Below are 23,528 nucleotides of genomic sequence, written 5' to 3'. Positions count from 1 at the left end.
GAACACTCCTGATTTTATTTGCTAACCTACCTCCAGCTTTTTCTAGACGTGTCCCACTCACTGTCTGGCCCTGTCACGTTGCTTTGAACACAGTCTCTTCAGAGACACACACAACCGGGCTTTGCTCCCGCAGCCCCGACGGCCTGGAGCCCGCCCCAGGGTCAGGACGTGTGCCCACGCGGGAGCACGCCCGCACAGGCTTGCATAAATGAAAACACAGCTACGGCCATCGCTGTAATCGCGAGCTTCTATCGCCAGTCGACAAGTTTAAAACAGAGCTGAAGCCTCCCTGGTGGCGCAAGGGGTTAAGCACCGCACTGTGAAGCAATCCGCAGCCTCTGCAGCACGAGTTCCATCCCGGGCCTGCCAGGGAGCAGCCCACATGATGCAGCAGACCCCTCCTGACTTGCCCGCTGCTCCCCTCAGTGGTGTATCAGGAGATCTGCCTGTTCTGTTCCCCACTCCGTCTCTGGTGGATCCTCTCACCCCCTGCATTTCTGGCCTGTACTCCGGTTCTTGTATGCATAAATAAATAAATCTTTGGGGAAAAAAAAGAGTTGAGCCAGTAATATAGGGACGGGACAGAGTGGCCCTGCTCCAGCGGGTGGCATGGTGAGCCGGGGGTGAAGGGGGGTAGCAGAGACAAGGGAGGTTACACTTGGACCAGGAGGAGGCGAGGGAGCTGGATCTGTCCAGGGCTGGGCAGGGACTGGCAGCTGCAAAGGCCCTGAGGCAGGACGGCGAGATGGACCAGGGGAAGGGAGTGGAGCTGGAGGGCTGGGTGGGGCCCTGGGGGCACACAGCTGGCAAGACCCCTGGCTCTGACCCTGAGCACCACCTTTGGGCACCTCTGTTCCCTCGACTCTTAAATGGGGAGTGTGGCTGCGCTGACCTCACAGGCTGTGAGAATTGAATGAATTAAAAATCTCCATCAGTGCTCCGCGCAGGGAGATGCCGGGCATCACCACCTGCGGACAGAAGAATTAACTGTCTTGAAGCTGATCAGCTGTGACCACACACCTCCCCCTCGAGTTGCGACGGGTGCAACTACTTTCAAAATAGTCACTTGAATCACGAGACAGCGCGGAGAGGTCCTTTCCCAGTCTCCCCGCCGCGCGGGCTGTAAATCCCACACGGAGGGGCCCAGGAGCCGGGCCCCCCCAGGCGAGACAAGTAACAGGCGCTGAGGATGCAGCCCCCACGGGGCGCTGCTCCCATCCCGTCACAGCGGTCACGTGAGGCAGGGCTGGGAGCCCCATTTACAGACAGGAAGCTGAGGCAGGAGAAGGGAACTCATCTCGGGCTCTAGGGCCTGAGCTCAGCAGCACCTTGGCAGCGGGAGGAAGGAAAAGCTGCAGGGGAGAAGACACAGGACCAGGCCACCCCGCAGGGAGAACCCCCTTCTTCTATGGCAAAAAGAGAGCAAATGACCGCTTGGCAGGCAAAGTTCCACTACGGACGAGAGCTGACTTCACGTCACGGAAGCGCAGGGGCAGGAGGAGGGACGCTGCAGGCGAGACTCCCGGGCTCCGGATGAGCAGTTTCCAGGAACAGCACCGGGAGCAGCAACTTTCCTCTTAGAAAGTGAAAGGCACCGCCCCTGCTCCAGTTTCACACCAACGGAAGGTGATGAGCTCGGAGGACTGGCTGCGGGGCACCCCAGCGCAGGGCCGCCACGGCGGGGGGACCCAGCACAGGCAGGCACGTGGGGAACAGCTGCCCACAGCCACTCAGGGAAAACAAACGGCTGCAGAGGGGGCGCTGGTGCCCGCAGCGCCGTGGAGGTGGCGCTGGCACCGCAGCAGACTGCACGCCCCCGCACGAGAAAGTGGAAATTTTGCAGAAGGCACAGAGGTCGTTTCCAAGGGGCAGGGCCGTTGTTCTCTGTCACAGACGCCCTGCTGACTGCGGCCGGCGCTGGCCACGCCGCCACACCGCGAAGCTGCTCCTGGACACTGAGCCCCCCACCGAAAAGTCCGGCTTCATTTCCAGCCTCGACAGCCGTCACTGCTCTCACGTCGGTGGCGGCGTGTGCAGACCCGCGCGTCTCAGAGCTCGGTCTGCACGTGGCTGACCCCTGGGTGGATCCGGGGGCCGAGGAGAGGGCACACCCATCCAGCTGTGTGGCCCCGAGGGGGTGCTGCGGCCGGCCCAGAGGCTCAGCCGAGGTGCAGCCGAGCCCGTCCAGCCCATTGGCTGCCAAGTGTGGCCACTGCAGAGACAGCGCCTCCAGACAGCAGGGCCAGGCTCTGCCCACGGCTCTTCCAGGCCAAGTCACTCCATGTCACCAGGCCTGGAGTCTGCACAGAGGTCACCGGCCTTTGTTCCGGGTGGCACATCCAGCGCCCCTCCCACCCCACCAGTGCTCTGTCCTGCCCTGAGGGGGCTGCTTGGGCTGCACCTGGCACCCTCCCCAGTACCACCTGCCACTCAGCAAGATCTTATCATGCTGGGCAGCATTTCCGAGCCAGTCCACTCCACTCCGAAAGGCCAAGGTAGTGAGAGTTAAGATAAGAAACCACTCAGGGGGCAAGGACTGAGTGGCAAGGGCTGTGCTGGCACCCAAGGGCGCAGCTGCCACTGTGACAAGCAGCAGAGCCTGCGGCCGGGCCCCTCCTTGTGAACAGCGCCCACACCAGAGCCTGTCTGGAGGTTCGCTCGGGGTGGGGCCAGGACAACAGCCTAGCGTCTCCCTCACGGGCCACCCCAAGCCCGCATTAGGCTCTCGCCTCACAGCTTTATGATGATGAGGATGTCACTGTAAGGTTCCTGGCAAATTCAGAGCTGCTGATATTGCTTCATATATTGTGATTATGAGTTACAAGTAAAACAAAGTTATTGTGAAATATGAAAGTATTTTATGGTTAGAGTAAAAAAGTACAGTTTAGGAACCTCCCTGGTGGCTCAGGGGTCAGGCTCGGCGCTATCACCACCACAGCCTGAGTTCGATCCCCAGCCAGGGAGCTACCCACACGGCGCAGCAGACCTCTCCGGTCTCCCCGCTGCTCCCCTCAGCAGGGGATTTCAGTGGATCCACCTGTTCTGTGCCCCACTCTGTCTCTCGGGAATCCTCACCCCCCTCCATACCTCTAATTCTTCTATGCATAAAAAAATAAAAATATTTTTTTTAAAAAAGTACAGTTTAAAGATTCTGCTTATTCACACACAAAAATACTGAGTATCTGCTATGTGCCAGGCATGGGGGGTGCCCCTGGTCATGAGGGAGGGCACCTCTGCCCTCACTGGTTGCCAACAAATCACTCTGCGGCCTGAGAGCACCAGGCACTCTCAGCAGTGTGCAGGTGGGCGCACAGGCACCGCGCTTGGGCCGATGGGCCTGGCTCCGCTTGTCTCCGTGACATTTCACGCAAAGCCGACAGTGGCTTGGCCTTGAGGTTCCGCACCATGACCTCAGAGCCCCAGGGTGGCCAGGGAGCACAGTGAGGACGTCAGTGCGGGCAGCGGCCAGGCACGCACCCCTCCACAGGCCTCAGCCCCGAGTCAGCTGCCCCGTCCAGCTCCCGGTGCTTATCGGGGATGAGGCCACCGTCCACCTACCAAAAGGATAATCCACGCATCCTCACACCTGGACACTCTACTGGCTTCGGCGGGGGGGCTCTGGACAGGGCTCAGGAGAGGAGGTCCAGGAGCCTTTTCTGCGATAGCACGGACAACAGACACACGGCCCGAGAGGACAGAAACACCACGTTCCCTCAGACACATGGGTGACAGGCAGCAGGAGGAGCTGCCTCCAGGCCAGGGCCAGTTCAAACCCTGCGGTGCCGACAGCCGGGCTTCTAGTGGGAAGAACTGTGGTGGCTGCAAGAACCGGCTGGAAATCTATGGACAGTTCACATCCTGGGGAGGCTAGACGTGGGGAGAGCTGGGCCCCACACTCCCGCCCCGCAGGGGGCAGGCTTCCTCCAGGCCGGGACCAGCCAGCGGCACAGGCGAGGTCAAAAGTAAGAGATTTGATTGGTCAGAAAGTACCAGATTCTTGTCTGGGGCCAAGGCCCTCCGATTCTTCCAACCCCCAAGATAGCGAGGCATGACCCCCTCTCCTGAAAGACTGGGTGAGGGGAGGTCTGCATTCCGCCTCCTCTGGGGTTGAACCTCCGGGCATGGGTCCGGAGCCCCTCCTGGGGTGGAGCCCTTCTCTCCAAGGCAGCCTGACAAGCAGGGCTTCTGGGGCAAGGACCCCCAACTGTCACGCAGCCGTCCCTCCTGCCACATCCAAGGCACCCGCACCTGCACCCCAGGCGGGGCCGATTCTGACAACCTACACCCTAACAGACTGGCTCCTGAGCACCCCCGGAGTCTCTACCTGAGCCTGTCCTACAGCCCCCCTTTCAGCAGAGCTGCCATTTCCAGCCTGAGCGGCTGTGATGGGGAGGGCGGGGTGGGACCCACCACGCGCAGTGCTGTCACCCAGTGACCTTGGGAACAGGGCCGCCGCGGTCCTCAGCTCTCCCACCTGGGGCTGCCATGGTCTGTCCCTGTCGTCTGTCGGGGGGGCACAGCTTTTGCAGAGGCAACACCCTCTCACGTGCACCATTAGCCTGCCTGGACCCTTCTACCCAGCCCTGCCACTGGGGACACATATCTTAATTTCAAGTAATTTTAGATTTATGAACGGGTTGCAAAGATAGCAGAGTCGCAGGGTCCCCACGTACCTCGCCCCCAGTGACCCTAACGTTAGCGTCTTACACAGCCACGCGCGTCCGTCCACACTGAGCCGGCGCTGCGTCGTCACCGCTACGACCACGCCGGAGACCTGAGCAGCCGCACTGCTAGAACCCAATTCGGGTTTCCGCGCGTGTTCTGTCCCAGGAGCCGACCGGGACACCGGGCTGCACCAGCCCCGACGGCTTCTCCTGTTCCCTCGCCTTCCCCGACTGCGGCAGCTCCGGGGCGCCTGCTCAGGTGCTGCGTGTCCCTCCGTGTGAGCCGGCCTGGGTTTCCTGCTGGTGGCAGAGTCGTGTGCTGACGGCGGCTTCACAGAAGAGCTTCTGCTGACAACCATCAGCGCCCGCTGTCCCGTCACGCCCAGGACGTGTGGACGCGCGTCACCGTGTCCAGCCCACGCACGGGGGAAGGGGCCTCCTGGGCGGGGCAGGCCTGCGAGGATTACTTGGTGGGCCCGTGGGGAAGCTGTCTCCCTCTGTACCTTTCTGCTCCTTTGCTTACTTCAGCAGGAATTCGGCGGCGCACCCTCACCTGGGCCTCGGTCCAGGTCTGTGCCAAGTGAGGCCAAGGGCCTAGCTCTGCCCTGGGGCTCTTTCAGACACGTGTCCCCTCAGCACCCCCAGACCTTGTCCACAAGCTGTTCCAGGCTCATCTACTGTCCCACGTGTCCCTGGCCTTCAGTCAGCACCCTGAGGAGCCCTGGTCCCTCTTCCTGGAGGGCCGGCTCAGAAGCCAGACCGGTGTGGGGCACTGCTGCGGTGCCGCTGCTCCTGGGCCCCAGGCGGTAGCGCTGGCGGTGAGAGCGGCATCATGGCACGCGGCTATGGCGGTATGCGCGCGACAGCACCCGTGAGCCCCCGGGGCCGTCTCCGACCCCAGCCCAGCCAGCAGGGCGAGCCTGGCCCTGCAGAGAGCATCTCCGGGGCAGGCGGGACATTGGTGAACGTGGCTGTGTGCTACCTGGCTGTCACAACCTGTACGTCAAGCTCTGGGGAGCTGCCTTCCTGGTGTATTACAGAACAAAAGGGAACTGACGCCCCTAATTTCTGTACCTCTCGGTACAGGAGCGGGTCCTAGCAAGACAGTCTACCCGGCTCCCTTGTATCCCAGCTCTCCGGGGTTCCCCAACAAGAGGAGGAAACAGGAGAACACACACACTCACAACCCAGGACAGCCCTGAGACCCACAAAGATCAAGAGAAGCTGAAAGGACATTCCCAACTCTTCAGTGGCCAGAGCCACGCGTGCCAGCAAGGGGAGCCCCAAGTGTCTGAGGCAGGAGCTGGGTCTCGGCTGCCCCCGCTGCCCGCTCGGGGTCGTGTTCGACCTCGGGGTTGGACCTGGAAACTACAGTCTTTCCCGTGGCCACTCGAGCAGCACAGCATGAGGCAGCACAGGATCTTGTATTAGAAAAACCCTAGCTCCCTCCCCTTTTTTATTTTGGCCTACAAAATAAAATTTTTTTAAGATTTATTTATTTATTTATACAAGCACTGGGTACAGTCAGAAGCGTGGGAGGGTGAGAGAATTCATCAGAGCCAGAGTGGGGAGTAGAACAGGCAGACTGACGGAATACACTGCTGAGGGGAGCAGCGGGAAGCAGGAAAGGTGTCGCTCCATGTGGGACTCTCGCCAGCCGGCCGGGGATCGAACCAGCGCTGCAGAGGCTGTGGGCAGCTTCACAACCCAGCGCTCAACTGCTGCGCCACCAGGGGAAGCCCCAAAATAAAATTTAAACTCTTCAGTGAGGTGGCAGACCAGCTGCCAGATGCGTTACCAGCTGCCTCAAGCAGCCAGTCAGAGGTCTTCTCCTCGGCCTGCTCTTGGAACCCGGAATCTGCAGGCCTGTGGCCTCAGGCAATGCCAGCCTGTCCATAGCTGCTCCCAGTGGGTTCTTGTTCTCCAGGCTGAGGCCTAAGCATCACCTCAGTGTCACTAACAGTGGCTGCTGTGCTGCTATCATCGATGTCTTGCATGCGCTGTTTAAGTCTAAGAGATTTTCCTCTTCATTTCTCAGACGAGGGAGCAGAGGCTCAGAGCCCCAGGCCAGGCCGCTGACCGCATCGGGCATGGGCAGACACCGGCCAGTTCCCATGGGCTCCGTGCAGCCAGGAGGCCTCATGCCTGGCCCGTGTCCTGAGTGTGCATCACAAGCGAACGCGGGCTTCCTTCCTCTGTGTCACCCCGCCGGAGCGAGCGTTTGGAGGCAGGGGCTCAGACCCGGGTCGGGTACTCGGGCAATGGCCATTTTCTAATCTAAGCCTCTCTTGGAGGTCAGTGTGCTGATGAGGCCATCCGGGCTGTGGGGTCAGGCCCGAGCAAGCCACACCCTTCACAGCGGACGCCGGTGGCCACGCACCAGCCAGCAGTTGCATCACTTCTCCTGGTGGAGACAGTGGTCCAGACGATCAGAACCCAACAGAGCTGACTTGAGAGGAAGCGGGGAAGTGCCAGGCCACTGGGCTGGCTGCCCGGGGCTCAGAGGAGGACACTGGGTAACTGCCAGGGGTCGCAGGCTGTCTGACTTCTTCACAGCCACGCTGCTCTTCTTTAACCACTGAATTTCCCATTAAAAATTTGGACCCCTTGCCTTTAGATCTTCTGGCCTCTCCTTGGTGACAGGGGGTCTGTGGGGCACAGGTGGCTGGCAGGCCCCTCACCAAAGGCCCATCCTTACACAAACCGCTGGATGAGCCAGTCAGGCTGTCGTGTAAACGAGACGCTTTCATAGTGTCAACATACAAAAGCAGCAGGTTTTCACAGCAGCTCCAGAAAGTGTGTCCGGACACGCCTGCCCGGAGTGGGCGGGGGAAGGCTGACCCCGAGCGCTCGGAGGACAATTGTGTGCCTGTGCCACCTCGGGTCTGTGGCCAGAGTAGAAGGAAAGGCTTTGCCTTGGCAGGTAAATGAATGAAGGAGCGATGGTCAAATACCACCTGCTATTTTAAAACGCGTTATTTGTAGCTCAGGCGCACATGTGCGCGCCTGTTGCTATTTGGATTGGGGACGAGGGGCCATTTCTCATTCCATTTGCGGCTGTGGCAGGAAGGGCTGATGAGGCAAAAGGAGGCATGACTCAAGCTATTTCTGTAGAGAACTGAATCGCTGCTAAGGAAGTCCCTAAATTTTTTAGGAAGCTCAGAAAGGGGGGGAGATGAAGTCACTTAATTCCTTCCCGGAATAAACGGAGCATCTGAGCTGCTGGCCCCGGCAAGCCCCTTAGGCTGTCCCGGTGCAGAGGCAAGGGGCCGGGCCGGGCGCAGATAAGGCACAGGCTGTACGCTCGGATTTTCCAAAGCAATGGCTAAATTTAGCCTTAGAAAAAGGCCGCCATCCTCCACTTTTCAAAAACTCCCCAACTCCCCCACCCAAACACTGGAAGTGGAAACGAGCCTCTTCACGGAACCGCTTCATCCGCAGTGACCTGGGGCTCCTGCTTCTTCTCCAGGCCCTGGCGCCGCACTGTTCGCCACTCAGAGGCTCAGACGCAGCAAGAAACACCCTGAGGAGGCCACACGGCCAGCCCCCAGCAGACAGCCGACCAGACATGTCCCGAGGACACAGCCACCTGCCAACCTGCTGCAACCTCGCCTCCGACACCTCGGCCTGGAGCCCGCGGGCCCTGGGGGCCAAGGAGCCGAGTGTCCTTTCTCCAAGGCTTTAGTGGGACACCCTGGGAGTTCATCACCATGACACAGCACAAAGCGTCTAAAGAGCACCCCAAATTATGCGGGAGCTGACTTCACTGTCAATAAAGCAGCCGCTCCGGGCTGCAGCTGGAAGGCTGAGGGCACAGCTAACTACCAAGGGCACCAGAAAGGGGCTCGGAGCAGATGCCCGACCTGCCTGGTGCGGGGACCACAGGAGCAGCAGCGCATTTCAAGTCTGAAAACTTTTCAGAAAGCAACACACTTGGAGGATGATGCCCGGGCAGTCAGCACCCAGGAGGCCGGTGGAAGCCAAACACAGGCACTGCGGCAGGGAAATGGCCTGGGGAGAGCGGCCTGGAGATAAGCTGGGTGGGGAGGAGGCAGACACGGGACGGGAAGGTGGGTTGGGATCTGAACGGCCTGATGGAGGAAGACAGAGGAGCAGATACGGAGCCCTGGGGATGAGCGAGCGCACAGTGATTTACCCGTGGCAGTCGGCCCTGCGCAGAAGGCCCTGGGGCCCGGGGGCAGAACTATGGAGAATCGGGACGGCACAGACCCACCCTGCAATGAGCACCCGCCAGGTCACAGCTCTGAGCCCTGCTGTGCGTGGCCAAACCCCCCCGCCCCCCATTCCATGGGCGCGAGGGCAGACCGTGGAGGCCGGCGGGGACACAGACCTCAGAGAACCGGGCTGTTACCGCAGCTCCTCGTCTAGCAGAAGCACCGCTCGAGAGACGGCCTGTCAGCCGCGCGGGGAGGAACGGCACCTCCAGGCTCGCAGAAGCCAGCACGCAGTGGGACCTCAGGAAACAACTGTTTACTCAGACTTCCTTAGACAGGTTTGAAACATAAAATGTGAATTTCCATAAAAAACCGAAACATTTGAAGAAACGTGGAGAGGGAGGCAGCATTGCCTTTCAGAGGATGGAACTGAGCAGTTTAACCGAAAACGACGGTCGTGTTCTCGGACAGGGACGGCTCACCGGTGCCCGCACGTAGCCTCCTTTCCCGGGGAGTCTCCTGCGCACACCACGCAGCCAGCCCTACTGTGTAGCTGGCGTCCTCTCCCCAAGCTGCCACTCCCCCACGGCCACAGGCGCCCCCACTGGCCACGTCCCAGGGAGAGGTGGAGGAAACCCACAGCCCCTTAGGACCCCCATGTTGAAAGCAAAGACAAAGCGAATTTCCAGCAGGTGACGGTCAGGACACCCCGCAGAACGGACACCCGACTCCACTCTCACTTCTGACGTGCTCTTCCCAGTCACGACGTTCGAGGCCGGCCCCCTCTTCACACTCTCACTCGAGCCTGGCAAGTGTTTCGGGGTCAAGGACTTTGGGGACAACAGTTTGACACTTGATGGACTTGCCCACAGGGCAAGTCTCTCATCTGGGGGAGTCTGCCTCAGAACCGGGGGTCAAGGTGAGGACAGGGTCAATGCAGGCGTCGAGAACGCCACAAACTCTGCTAGCGAGACCCGTGACAGCTCACATACCTGGAGGAGATGCTGAAAAGCACCCCCGGCTCCCCACGCACACCCCTGACCCTGGCAGGTGTCTCCCGGCGCCCCCGGCTGTTTTCAGAACCCGAATGGAGAGCCAGTTTCCCGCTCACTGTCCACACCCTCAGGGGCAGCTGCCAGCCAGGCCTCTCTCGCAGAGGTCACCCTGGGCTGCCACCTCACAGGAGACCCCGCTGTTTATCAGCTTCTGAGAGAGTTCAAGTCCAGGATGATCTAAAAATATGTATTAAAAAAAAAAAAAAACAAGCCAAACCCCACTAGATTCTACACAGGGAGCTTTCTGTTCCCAGAACTCAAAAGTTCTAACTACAATAACAATTTTTCACGCTTGAAAATTTTGTGAAAAGTGGCAATAAATACGGGGAAGAAGGACTTTCCAATTTCAGACTGAAAGGCACATGTTTAAAAAGGAAATCGCTGTTACTTGAGCACAGATAAAACAGGTTCCAATAGATTGATTTTAAAATACTATTTTAAGCTTCGTCATAGGTGTGACACATAGTGGAATAAACATTTAAAAAATTCAAACTCTACCACTTGAAATGGTTTATACAGAAATAAAACAGTTCTCCAAGGGAACCACCAGCGTTTCAGCAAATGGTTCGCCCTGAGCTCCTTTTCCGTAGCCTCGTGACCCCTGGGGGGCCCGTTTGACTCCGGGCTCCACGTGCCCCGTGACAACCCCCGTGTCTACAAGTACCCCTGGGGACCCTACGGCCGACAAAAGCCACCTTCAAGTTGTGGCAGACCCCAATCAGGGAGGCCTGAATGAACGTCTGACCGAGGCCTGGAAAGGCGAAAAATGTACTGGGGGAGGGGGGCTTTTCACTAGATGTGGCTGTGACCCCCACAGCTGCGGCCCATCCTGTCCGGCTAACCCCACAGATCCCAAAGTGGGCTGCTGTCACGACCCCTCAGGAGGGAGGCCAGGCTGAAGGTTTGGGGAGCAGCTGAACAGAACGGAGGGTTAGGAACCAACTCAAACAGCCACGGCACTGCCCCAGGAGGGCACCCTCCCACCTCGGGGCCCTCCCTTTCCTCTGATCAACTCCCTTTTGCTGCCCTGATCACCCCCAACCCCTTTATTTATCTCCCTGCCCTCACTGGCACCAAAGGCCCTGGATTCCGAGATATCTGAGGTGGCTGATAACGCAGGCATGACCGACAGCAGACAAGGAAGATGGAGATTCGTGAAAAGCACAGCATGGCCCGGGGAAGGCCATTTCTGTCGAAAACACTAGAAATCCTCCCAAATGGCTAAAGATGAGTCCTGAATTCAGCTGAACCAGGCAAACAAAGCAGGACGGGAGGGAATCGGTTTCCAGATGGCCGTTGGTTGCCCCAGACAGCTCGCCCCTTCTGGGTCACTAAGACTGGAGAAGAACTCTTCAGACAATCCTAACAAGAGGCACCCCCGGCGGACACTGGCTCAAAGGGTGGCTCAGCACAACTTAGCACCTGGAACCCCAAGTGCCACCCCTGAACGCGCCCCACAGCGTAGACCCCACAGCCCTCTGACGGTGTGGTTCGAGTCCAGGGGGAGTCAGGCCAGGCGGAGGGGTGCATGTCCGTTACTGCTCGCCCTTTCTGGAGCAGGACTTGGCAAGACCGACCATTTAATCGGGGTGTTGAATGTTTTCAGTTTCTTGAAAGTTTTCTTTCCTTAGTTGATTTTCAGTTGTTATTAGTTTTCAACGAATGTCCTGTCCGCCACCAGCAGCTTTACTGCAACGAGAGCATGCGTCTTCTCTTTGGGAATAAATGTGTGCAGAGTCTAGCAATAAAGCAGGAAAAGAATGGGCCATTCCCTCCAGGATTCTTGATGGACAGAGTGTGGCTATGAGTTTCTAACCCACTTGAAGGTAAACATGCCAATCCAGTGACTGGTGGGCCCCCGCTGACAGCCTTGCAGCCCTGAGCACTCTGAGGGCCCAGGACCCCGAGAAAGGTCTCTGTGCTGGTGTGAAATCCCCAGGTGAGAATTTAACACAATCTAAAGGATCCTGACCTTTGTGGGCAGTGTCAGCATTAAAAACTACAGCCCAGAAGCGCCCCGAGGGCGCTCTGTCCAACTGTGTCCTGTTGTCATGGCCACAGATGTGGCTCAGCAGGTCATGCACCCACCAGGACGCGGTGGAAAGGCCAGGGTGGACACAGCTGAACACATTCACATTTCATTCCTCCGCAGCTTTTCTGAGCCTTCCTGTTTGGATGTGAATGTCCCCGCGAAGCAGCGGATGGAGCCGGCATGTTCCCAGACGTAGCTGCACCTCTGCGTGGGCACATGGGGTGGAAGCGTCTTATAAGCACGTCCCGTAGGTGATGTTCTCACAGAAAAGCCGTCCCAAAGGGCTCTGAGTGCGGAAATTCCTGGCCCTTCTCTTCGTTTTCCTTCTTCACCCGCCAGGGGCCCCGCGAGCACGGAGCGGGTGCAGTCAGGTGATGGAGACTGTCACCAGGGACCCATGTGAAAGGGCCGGGCCTCTTCCTGCCACCCCCTCCCTCCTCTTACTGCCCGAGGGCCAGACAACACTGACCCCCCAGGCGCCTTCCCTCCTCACTGTTCCTCCTCTCCCAGACACACCCGAAGGGCTTCTCTATTTCCTTTGTTCCACTTGAGACTTAACAACAGGATCTTTATTATATGGATAATAACAAGGTTAGGGTTACTTTATCAAGAAACAACTTACTCTGGGTTTATTCTTCTAAAGAGCAAGAGAGCTAAACCTGACAGATGTCGAGAACCACTGTGAGACCTAAGAAGCTTCATCAGAAAGCGTCCACTGACGGGTGTTATGTTACTGCTATTCTAGCGACATCATTTACTATGCAAACATGAAGCTCACTACTTCATTTGCTTTGAAACTATTACATTTATTTTGTAAGTGCAGGTCACGCGTTCAGATGCTACATAGGCTAAGCCGCTCCGTGTTCTACAGTCTCCATGCAGGGACGCTCATTCTTCTCCCGCAAATGCAGAGCATCCATTATGGGTTCAAAAGGTTTTTGTTCGCAGACTAGCCTGGGAACCGAGCTACCGTTTATTGCACCTTTTTTCTGGGAAATCGGCAACTGACACGTAAGTGTTGTAGGCTGGTCACTTCCATTTTCTGTACTAGATAAAACAGCCTTTGCACACATGAAAGAATAATGCCAGGGGGACCGATTCCGGGAAGAGGGGAGAAAATGGTTTCTTTCACCAGAAAAGACACAAAGGACACGTCAATCAAGCCTTGGTGGATTAACCCAAGCCTCGGTGTGTATTATTAAGGAACTGAATTGTACTTTCTGAAAATGGTCCTAGGAATTGTTAGCACCCACTGCTCAAAGGTGATGGGTTCTGCTGTCTCCCTCTCATTTCAAAGGCGACTAGGGTGAAGCCTTCCTTGGCGGTGTCAGTTAAAGTGCTCTTCAGGGAAGCCACCGTCAGGGCGGGGTCAGGAAGAGTGGGTGCCAGCCCCGCACCCTCCTCCCCTCCCTGCCTCAGCACCTTTGTCTCTTTCCGGTGGTTCTCAGTTCCCCGGTGCTGACCCCAACGCTTGCCCCCAGGGTGGCGAGCCAGGGCTGGCCAGGGAGCACACAATTCCCTTATTCACACAATTCCCTTATTCAAGCTGCGGCCGCAGAGTCAAGCATGCGTGTCCTCCCAGAGACACTCAGCAAACCTGCAGTCAGCCCGGAGCCACGGGAGGGCCCTCCTGCCACTGGCTCGGAACCCTGGCCTGAAAGGAAAGCTGACGCTGTGGCGAGGCAAGCCCGACAGGGAGGGTCCTGTGACATTACTTTGGGCCTCAGAACCAGGGGTCCCTGCAGGTACTGCCCAAACTGGACTTCACAAGAGCCAGCTGCTCCCCTTTTCACAGACCCCATCTGAGTTGGTGCTCTGTGGCCCAAGGGGAGTCTCCTTACTGCAAGGTGGATCCTCTCCCCACACAAACCTTGGGGAAGTTCTGCTTCCACTTACACACTCAAAGAAATGATTCTGTATCCCAAGCAACTCAGTGGTAGGATACAAGTGTCACGAGAATCGCCTATGAAACCCGGACAACCTACGGTGGAGTCTCTGGAACCCACCTGAGATTCTCCAGTTCAGCCAAAAGCACCCCCACGCCAATGCTGCCCCCCACACCACTCTGAGCCAGAGAGCTACTGGCTGGTCTTAACTGTGGGCGGGGGACTCGGGCGAGCCCGGATTCCTAGGGCCACTTCAAGACCACTTCAGTGAAAAGCCAGTCACCAGGGACCGTGGCCTGAGCCCGTGACCTGGCCGTGACAGGCCAGCCTGTGGGGTCTGTGGCCACATCGCCACGAGCAGGTGGCACGTGATGCGAGGTGTCGGGGCAGGGTTGCTGCCCAGGTTGCTGCAGGCGGGAAGGACATGTCCTCGCTGCGCTCTTCTCGCTCTGCCCAGGGAGCAGCACCATCTTTCCAGCAACCACAACGGTGTGGATGACACTTCTGTTCCCGGACTCCGGCGCGCTGGGTGTTGGAGGGGAATCGCTGGGTGTTGTAGGGGAATCGGAGCTAAGGTGCCTCCTCGCCCTTAGAGCGGAACTTCTCCTCTGGGCAAGGAGGGAGAAGGCTTCCTTCAGGGAGGCCCAGAAAGCAGGGAGGTGGGAGGAGCACAGAGTGGGGGCCTGAGGGCAACAGAGGATTCCTGCTGAGTAACTGGGGGGAAGAGGAGACTGGCAAAGAGAGAGGATCAGATTGGGTGGGTGGTCAGAGTCAGCCAGGAGGAGGGAGGTGAGAAGCAAATAGAGACCAGCGGGCTGATTCTGGGAGCTGATAAACACTAGCATTTTCAGAGGCTCGGAGGCCATTTGTCACCACCTGCACGTGACCGGGCCAGGACGTAAGCCCGGCATGGGCTGCCTAACGCCTGTAAACATTCACCCTGGTCAAATTCCTGTCCATTTCACCTCCCCCAAATGAATACTTAATTATGAGTTATAATTTGCTTAACAACTGACATCTAGCAGGTGCGTAGATGTGACTGATACGTCATGTGTCTAAATAGAAATGTGACATGTCACGTCTGAAGCTACACTATTTCCAAGGCTTACAAGACAACAGAAAATTAAACTATCGGTGCCAGGACACTATCAAAACTAAACCGCAATTAGCAGATGAAAGAACTTCACTGAAATGAAGCAAGATCACACCGGCACTGTGCCCCCACCCGCCCCCTACAAGGCACCATTTACAAGGAATCACAACACGGTTTTAATGAGCCATAGTGTGGAGAGTAGTGGCTTCCTGGCTGTAAAAGCATCCCCAGGCCTGCCTGCTGTGTTAAGACAGACAACAGCCAAGAAAAGATGGTCCTGGGCTTGGGGACACAGCTCAGGACGGGGCAGGACGGCTGCCCAAGGTCTTCACGCTCATGAGCCCCAATGGCCTCTTCCCATCAGGTGACGGTGACGCCACCAGCACCCAGCTGTGCCACCCAGCAGGCCCCGGAGATGTCCTGAACGATCAGCGTGGACTCATATCAACACGCAGCGTGGGAGTGTTTCCACGCGCCTCCTCTGACTTCTCCCATCACTGCAGAGTTTACTGGGATACCACGAGATCTGGCGGGGGGTCAGCGTGAGGAGACAGCCTGCACCCCGCACTACTCACCCTGCTCCCGCAAGCCTGCGCACAGCTCCTGCTCTTGAAAGTGGGTGAGGTTTTACAGGATGCACCCTGTTTACGTGCGTCATCGGTCCCTTGTTTCACTTTCTTCTTCCCTCGCCTTCCTTTTGCCTAATTCCTCTTTATTTCCTCTATTTTTATCTCGCTTCATTGTGTCCTAAGTATCTGTGAGCCCCTGACGTCACCGTGTTTTGAAAAAGATGAGGAGGACGTGAACAAACAGGGTCACGTGTGGATGCCAAGCGCCTCTTGGCAAAGCGACGCGGGCCTGAGACGGGCGCCTGAGCACTCAGCCGCTGCGCTGTGACAAGCTGATGGTGAACCACCCCGGGCACCCCCAGTCTCCTTCAGAGAAGATCGATGGAGTCTGAACATAAAACCACTTTAAAGTCAGAGAAAGCAGAGCCCCGTGAGCGTGAAAGACAGGGCAGGCACACGGTGAACCGGTGGGGAAGGGCTGGAGAGGGGACCGTGTGAAAAAAAGAAGACTTGCAGAAAAGCCACTGCGCCGGCTAAAGAACAGGTCATGTGGAACACAACGGCCTTTCTCGACCTTCCTGGGTGACCCTTAAAGTTGGATCTCAAATAAATGTTATTAACGACTTTTCCCTGAACTGTAATTAAAAGCACAAGCACAATTCTGCAATCTTAGGCGTGCGCAGTAGCAACAACCAAAACATCAGAGAAATGATGGCGGTTCCCAAGGGAGCTCCAGATCTGCCCCACCCCCCACCCCCTACCAGTGCTGTTTCTAGCCTGGGAAGGCGTCTGGAGCGGGGCTCAGAATCCAAGCATGGGCGCACGCACCCCAATTCCCCCTTGGGAAACTTCCAGTGTCGACTAATCTTTAACTACACTAGTTTCTCACATGCTGGCAAAAACCCTCAGCTCCACCTGTGCACCTGTCATCGTGTGTTCTGGAAGAGCCCAGGAAGGCAGCAGGCACAACGGCAGGAAGGCCCAGCAGTCGGAGCAGGAGGAGGGTGGGACACGGTGATGGTGCCTGTGTGCTGACAAGGACTGATAAAAACCTGCACACAATACAATTTGATGTTCACTACTGTAGTACTTTGTTTCCGCAGAGCGCTGGTCTCTCGAGGAAGATAATGAGGCTAAAGCAGGCCCCGTAGGACTCTGCAGTGGTCCCGTGCCTCTTTTCACTCCTAAATTGACTTAGGAAACACATATCCTGCACGTAATTACTGTTTTCTGGAACATTAAACATTATTACTCCCTAAATCTAACACAAAGAGAAACATCAGCTTCTTTCCGATCATTTAATTCCGGCCCTCAAAAAAATACGGTATTTTTCTATAAACACACACGGAGAACAGTTCTGCTGCTTAATGTCTTTATCAGGTTCCCAGCAATCACTTCTGTAAAGGACACAGCCTCCGTGCGGGAACTCTGCACAGAGAGAAAAGGACTCCTTCTTCCAGAGCCAGACATCGCGCCACAACCGAGACCGGGGGCCCCACCTCAACATGTCAGGCTTGGGGCTCACCGAGAACAGAAACATGACGCACTCGACCAAAACAAGCAGCTACACGGGCACTTCTGCAAGCACGGGCAGCAAGTCCCCCGTTTTGCTAATGTGCTCCGCTCCCACTTCAGCTCTGCCCACAGAAAAACACCCCAAGAAATAACGGACAAAATACAAAAGGGACCTTAACATGACACGCCCTCCCTGATGAGGCAAATGATTAAGACAATTTGCAAGTGAACTGTAATTTCAGAAATGTGCTTTGATGCCGGCTTTGTAGAGAAATTTGTTTTGATGCCTGCAGTCATCTACTCAGACTGAAAAGAACCTCAAACACCTGAAGACCCCAGGCCCCCCCTAACGTGCAGGAACTGAAGTCAGAGGCCATAAAAGCAGGCGAGCCTGGCTGAGCCTCCACGGCAGCCGGCTGGGCTCGGGTGGCAGGTGCGAGTCGGGCGGAGCCAGCCTCTCCAGGTCCCTGGTCTGCAGGTAAGCAGACGCTCAGAAAGTTCTTCCAAGCGTCTGTCCCTGAACCACCACTTGCCCGCGCACAGCGCAAGAACACGATCACGCACCCCACAGGCCGCTGAACACAGCCCCCCGCGCCCGGCAGGGCCCGGCCAGGGCTGTCTTGGACCCTCTTCCCTGCCCCCGCGCAGGGGGCACCTGTCCGGGCCTTCTCCATCCCCGACGGCCAGGGCACCTGTCCCCGCCTTCACCCCCGACGCCCAGGGGCACCTGTCCCCACCCAGGGGGCACCTGTCCCCTCCTCCCACCCCCCACGCCCGGGGGCACCTGTCCCCGCCCAGGGGGCACCTGTCCCCTCCTCCCACCCCCACGCCCGGGGGCACCTGTTCCCGCCCAGGGGGCACCTGTCCCCTTGCCCTCCCCGCCTGGGGAGCACCTGCCCCCTCGCTGCCCGCCCAGCGCGCACCTGTCCCCGCCCGCGCCCCGCAAGCTCGCGCCCACCGCGCGCTCAGACAAAAAGCAGCCGCGGCCGCCCCCGCACGCGCCCGGCGTCCCGCGCCGCACACGCCCCCGCCCGCACACGCGCGCGTGCTCACACCCACGCCCGCCTTCACACCTCGCTCCCGGCGCGCCCCACAGGCCGCGCCCGCGCCCGCTTCCCACGCGCCCGCCCGGACCCTCGCCCGCGCGCCCCCGCCGCCCCCCCGCGCGCGCCCCCGCCTGCCCCCGCCCAGACGCGCGTCCCTCGCGCCCCCGCAGCCCGCCCGTCGCGTAAACACGCGCGCCCCCCGCCGCGAGCACGCGCGCGCCCCACGCCCAGGCCCCGGCGCGCGCCCGGCCGGCCCCGCCCCCGCGCGCCCCCGCCGCCCGCGCGCCCCCGCCGGCCGCCGCCCTCGCCCCGCACGCGCCCCGGCCGCCCCGCGCCTCACGCACTCACTCGGCTCCGCGGGCGAGGCCGCCGCTCCGTCAGCTGGCGCGAGCCGCCCCGGGCTGCCTCCTCCTCCCCGCGCGGCCCCGCCCGGCCCGGCCCGACCCCGACCGGCCCGGCCCCGACCCGCTCAGCTCCACACGCCGCAGCTGGAACGACTCGGCTCCGGGTACCGCTGTCTCCCCGCCACAGCCCGCGAGCGCCGCCCGGGCCAATGGCGGGGCGCGGCGGTGAGCTCACCGCGCCCGGCCCCGCCCCCGGGCCCCGCGGGCCAATCGGGGCGCGCGACGTCACGCGGAGCCGGGCAGAGGCAGGTGTGGGGCGCGGGCCGCTCGCGCCGGGACTGCGCCGGAACTGCGCCCGGGGCGCGCGGCGCCGCGCTGGACGGCGGGCTCGGCCGGGGGCGCGGGCGCGGGCGGCGGCGCGGCCCTGCGGCCCCCCGCCGGCCCCCCCGCCGCTCTCCCGCCCGGGCCGCCGGGGGCGCGCGCGGCCCCTCGAGGGCAGGGCCGGCTCCGAGCCCGACGGCCGCGCCCGCTCCCCGGGGCCCAGGAGCCGCCTCGGGCGCCCGCGCCGCGCGCCCCCGCCGCCCCCGGGCCCGGTGCCGTCGGACTCGGACTCGGCTCCCGGCGCCGTCTCCGCGCCCTGCGGCGGCGGCGTCTGCACTGCAGCCGCGGAGGGGCCGGCGCTGCGCGCGGGGGCGCGGGGACGCCGGGCGCGGGGCCCGGCCCGGGCCGGGGGGCCGGGGCGTGTGGGCGGGGGCGGTGCTGGCGCCCCCCTGGGAGCTCGGGCGCGCCCCGTGGCCCCGTCTCCCCTCAGGGCCCGCCCGCTCGAGCGCCGGGCCCCCGCCCGCTCCGGCCGGCGTGGAGTTCCAAAGTTCGGGATGCGGGTGCGTCACAGCATCCCGCGCCCTCCTGCCCGGACCCAGGCCACACTTCCCGGGCCTCCCCGGGCCTCCCCGGGAGCCGCCTCCGCCTTCCCTTGTAAAGTCTGTCGTCCTGCTGCTGTTCCGCGTCGTCCGGCCCCCCTCCCTCCCGACCCCCGCCCCGGGGCCTTGCGCACAGTGCTCGAGCCAGGTAGACCCGCGATGCGCCCCCCTCTTCCCCTTCACGGTCCGTTATCTCTACAATTGATTATGTCTCTGTTCTGCCATCTGAGTTAAAGAGGCTCAAAAGGGGCGGAGTCTCCTACCCAAACCCGGGAAAACAACCGCAGAACCTGGAAGCTGTAGGACCAAGCACAGGACGGTGGTTAGGGTGGGTCCCTCACTCTCAGCCACACCTCTGAGCCAGGAGCCAGGCAGGTCACTTCTGGGCTGCCCCCCCACACACACACACACACTAAACCTGAGCAGGCCCCCACCTGCTCCAAGCCTGTCCGGATAAAGCTAGAACACGGAACATAATGGCCTCATGAGCCCCGCTCTGCCTCTGCCCCACCCTTACTACACGGGAACCATACTGCCCACATTCTGCTTAAGACCTCCCCTTTCACGTGCAAGGGCCACTCCTTGTTCACTAGGGTGGCTCAGACCTCCTCACCCGCTGTGGCTTTTCCTGACACTCTGAGACGAACGGGCCTGGGAGCACTGCCATGCATTGGTGTGGCAGCACCTGGTGAGCATGCAGAGGGTCTGTGCGCTTCTTGGGGGCCCTGGAAGGGTGGTCACCAGGAAAACTGGAGACCGACCACCCAGGGTCAAAGTCAGAGTCTCCCACCTCCCACCTGTGTGCCCCATTTGCTGTACCTTATCTGTGGGGTGGGAGTTAAATGAGCCCGGAGAGGCACACCAGTGCCTGCACCTCAGGAGCACTTAGTACAAGTTTGCACTTGTCGCTACTAGAAGTCAAGACACTTGGGTCTGCACTGGGGCTGGGAGCATTTCTGGGAGGATGACAAAGCCCAGTTCCTGACCTGGGCACTGGGTTTCGTTTGTGAAAACTCCCTAAGCTGTGTTTTACATGCTTACAATATACACACTTTTCCAGATGTACATGTCCATTCATAAAAAGTGTTTTAAAGTTTAGTTGCTAATAGCCAAGATCCAGACAGCTCTGATCTCCCTGAGAGCAGGCAGGAAGTTGTACGTCTCCTGGCCACTGGCACCGTGCCAAGGAGGCTTTAGGCACCTGGCTAGTAGTTGTTGAAGTGCCTGGAGTGGACTGTAAGCAACAGACACCAACTGGGAGGTGGGGTTGGGAGGCAACACAAGGCACTGCTTCTGTACCCTGCCGAGCCAGGGTGCCCTGGGTGATGAGCCTCCTGACTCAGGCCGCACTTCCAGACTTTGCTGTCTTTTCAGGCAGGTTCTTATCTTTTTGGGGGTTGGATTTTAAAAGGCCAGAGGTTCAGGTGCCTGAGAAGGAGATCGGAGGACCCTGTGACCCTTCACATTCCTGCAGCAGCCCCGTGTCTACCTGGTACATGAGAAAGGCAGGGTCGCAGGTGCCTCAACACATGGGCTGTGTCCTGTTGGGGCCCCAGGCCCCAACTGGAATGACTGTTTCAGGCAGGCTGAGGGGATGATTCTGCAGCAGGAAAGGCCCTTACTGTTCCCCGGCTGGGCTTCATGGAAAAGCTGCCATTCCGCTTCCCCACTGCTTCTCTGTCTTGGGAGGGGTACCCAGGCGTTGGGCCCATGTCCAGATAGCCAGGAGCTGCCGGGCAGGGTGGCAGATGCCCCTGAAGCCAGCCAGGGCCCCTGACATGTTGTGAACCAGGGCCCACGAGATGTCATTCCCCGTCCTTTCTTCCAGGCTAGGGAGCAGCAGGGCAAGCATGTCTATGAGGTAGGCTCTGAGTGTACCTGGGTTGCTCTTCAAAATAGAGAACAAGAAAACTTTACTCAGTGATGAGTCCAGTAGCAGCGCCCAGGCCAAGTGCAGTTTTTCCCCTTCGAAGCAGACACAGTGAGTCCACATCCAGCCCTCGCCTCTGTAACTCAAGGGTGCACCTGGGTGCAGAGGGAAGAGGGACCTAGCATCTGCTGGATGCCCTATGTCAATGTAAATATTCACTCAAGATGGAGCAAGGAGAAAATATTTCAAATCATATATCTGATAAAGGATTTGTATCTAGAATTTTTACAGCTTAAAAAAAAAAAAGACAACTCAGTTTCTAAAAAGTATGCAAAGGCGGTCCTCCTTCCTGGCCTAGGGGTTAAGTCTCAGCGCTGTCACCCCTATGGCCTGAATTCAATCCCCAGCCAGGGAGCTGACCCACATGGCATAGCAGACCTCTCCTGTCTCCCCGCTGCTCCCCTCAGCAGTGTATTTCAGTAGGTCTGCCTGTTCTGCAACCCATTTTTTTCTCTGGTAAGTCCTCTCACCACCACCCCCACCTACACCCCAGTTCTTCTATGCAAAAATAAACAAAAATCTTAAAAAAAAAAAAAAAGTGTGAAAAGGAATAGACATTTCTCTAGGGAAGATACACAGAGAGCCAATAAGCCTTTGAAAAGATGCTTGACATCATTGGTCATTGGGGAAATGAAATCCAAACCACAGTGAGACCACTTCACACCACTAGGAATGCTGGCATAAAATAAAAAAGGACAATAACAAGTGTTGACAAGAATATGGAGAAATGGAAACCCTCATCCCTTGCCGCTGGGGATGTACAATAGTGTAGAAAACAGTCTGGCTAGTCCTCAAAGGCTAATTATAGGTTCCCATAGTACCCAGCAATTCCACTCCTAGCTATACACACCCAAGAGAAATGTAAACATATATAAGAACAATGACACAGCAATAGAAGGAAAGAACTGATACACACAAACTACAACAGGGATGAAGAGCGAAGACGTTATGCTAGTGAAAGAAGTCAGAAGTCAGCCACGAAAGACCACGCGTTATACGATTCCATTCCATGAGGTGTCCAGAGGAGACAGATTCATAGCGATTAAAAGTAGATTAATAGTTGCCTTGGGCTTGGGGCGGGGAGGCCGGGGGCAGGGAAAATGAATGGTAATGGCTCCAGGATTTCTTTGGGGGGAAATGAAAATTTTCAAAAATGAAAGTGTGACGGTGAAGACATAAGCTGCGATCTTAAGTGTCAAAGGGGTGAATCACAGGGTGTGTTAATCACATCTCAAGTGTGGTAGGAAGAGAAAAGGAACGGGATGTAAGAAAGGATCAATGATTAGCTTTGCAAAAGAAGGCACCACCAGGAAGCCCACTGGATGGAGTCAGTCAAGAGATTCTGGGGCAATCATCACCATCATCAGCATCACCACTATCACCATCATCACCACCATCATCAGCACCACCATCAGCACCACCACCATCACTATCATGACCATCACCACCACCATCACCACCAGCAACATCAGTATTCACTGAGAACCCGCTAAGTTCTTTATGCACATTAGCTCCTTCCAGCTTCACACCAAGCCTGTGCAGTTGGGCCATTTTACGGAGGAGGAAACCGCAGCACGGCAGGGGTAAGCAGCTTGCCCGGCTGTGCATGAGTGAGTGGCGACAGCCTCCCCTCCACATTGCGGAGCTGCAGTACCGAGCAGCTTCTCTGTTGGGCCTCGCAGCTACAACCAAGGGGAACCGGAGGCAAGAGTGCCAGGGCCCCTTCTCCACAGACTGGGTCCCAGCACCTTCCCAAGCCTGTCAACTCAGCACCACCTTGGGATCCGGCTCTGGGCGATGCACCTCAAATACACTCAAGAGGCAGGGCCAGGTGTGGGCCCTCTGAGCTGCCCAAGCCAGGCCAGCTGGCGTGTGGGCCGCACCCCCCAAGGCAGGGGAGCCAAGAGGTGAACGCTCTGCTCAGGAGTCAGAGGGCCCGGCACTGCTGTCTCCCACTCTGAGATCGTGGCTCATGGTAAGGTGGGAATGTGACGTCACAGGGTAGCCAGGCAAGGTGACAAGGCCACGCCTTGGCGAGAGTCAGAAAACCCAGTCCCTCGTGGCAAACTCCACCTGAGAGCCTGGCTCTGGGCTTCGGAGTCACAGCCCCACTCCGGGGCTTGCGGACACATCTTGAGGCCCTGTGACAGCGATGAAATCCCTTCATGCAGGACACCCCATTTTTGGAGAATAGCTCAGTTATGAACTGGGTCATTTCCCCCCCAATGCATATGTTGAAGCTGTGATGTCCCCTCAAGCAGAAAGAGACTGTGTTTGGAAAGAACCTTTAAAGGGGTGC

General features: G+C 58.5%; 1 protein-coding gene across 7 annotated transcripts in view; it reads right to left on the bottom strand.

The window, feature by feature from the left end:
* CAMTA1 (calmodulin binding transcription activator 1) overlaps positions 1-23,528 on the bottom strand; it is a 637,675-nt gene that overhangs the window by 29,186 nt on the left and 584,961 nt on the right. The window contains exon 1 of one of the 7 annotated variants that reach the window (XM_037500530.1): positions 18,384-18,400. The exons of the other annotated variants lie outside the window; for them this stretch is intronic. The gene's annotated coding sequence lies outside the window, so the exon portion shown is untranslated. Of the gene's footprint in view, positions 1-18,383; positions 18,401-23,528 lie in introns of those variants that run through there. 7 annotated transcript variants of the gene reach the window in all.

Source organism: Talpa occidentalis, unplaced genomic scaffold (genome assembly GCF_014898055.3).
Source record: "Talpa occidentalis isolate TD23 unplaced genomic scaffold, MPIMG_talOcc4v2.1 talOcc4.9, whole genome shotgun sequence".
In the NCBI taxonomy this organism is placed as follows: domain Eukaryota; kingdom Metazoa; phylum Chordata; class Mammalia; order Eulipotyphla; family Talpidae; genus Talpa; species Talpa occidentalis.
The sequence above is the reverse complement of the archived record's forward strand: the minus strand, read 5'-3'. Positions and strand labels throughout refer to the sequence as shown.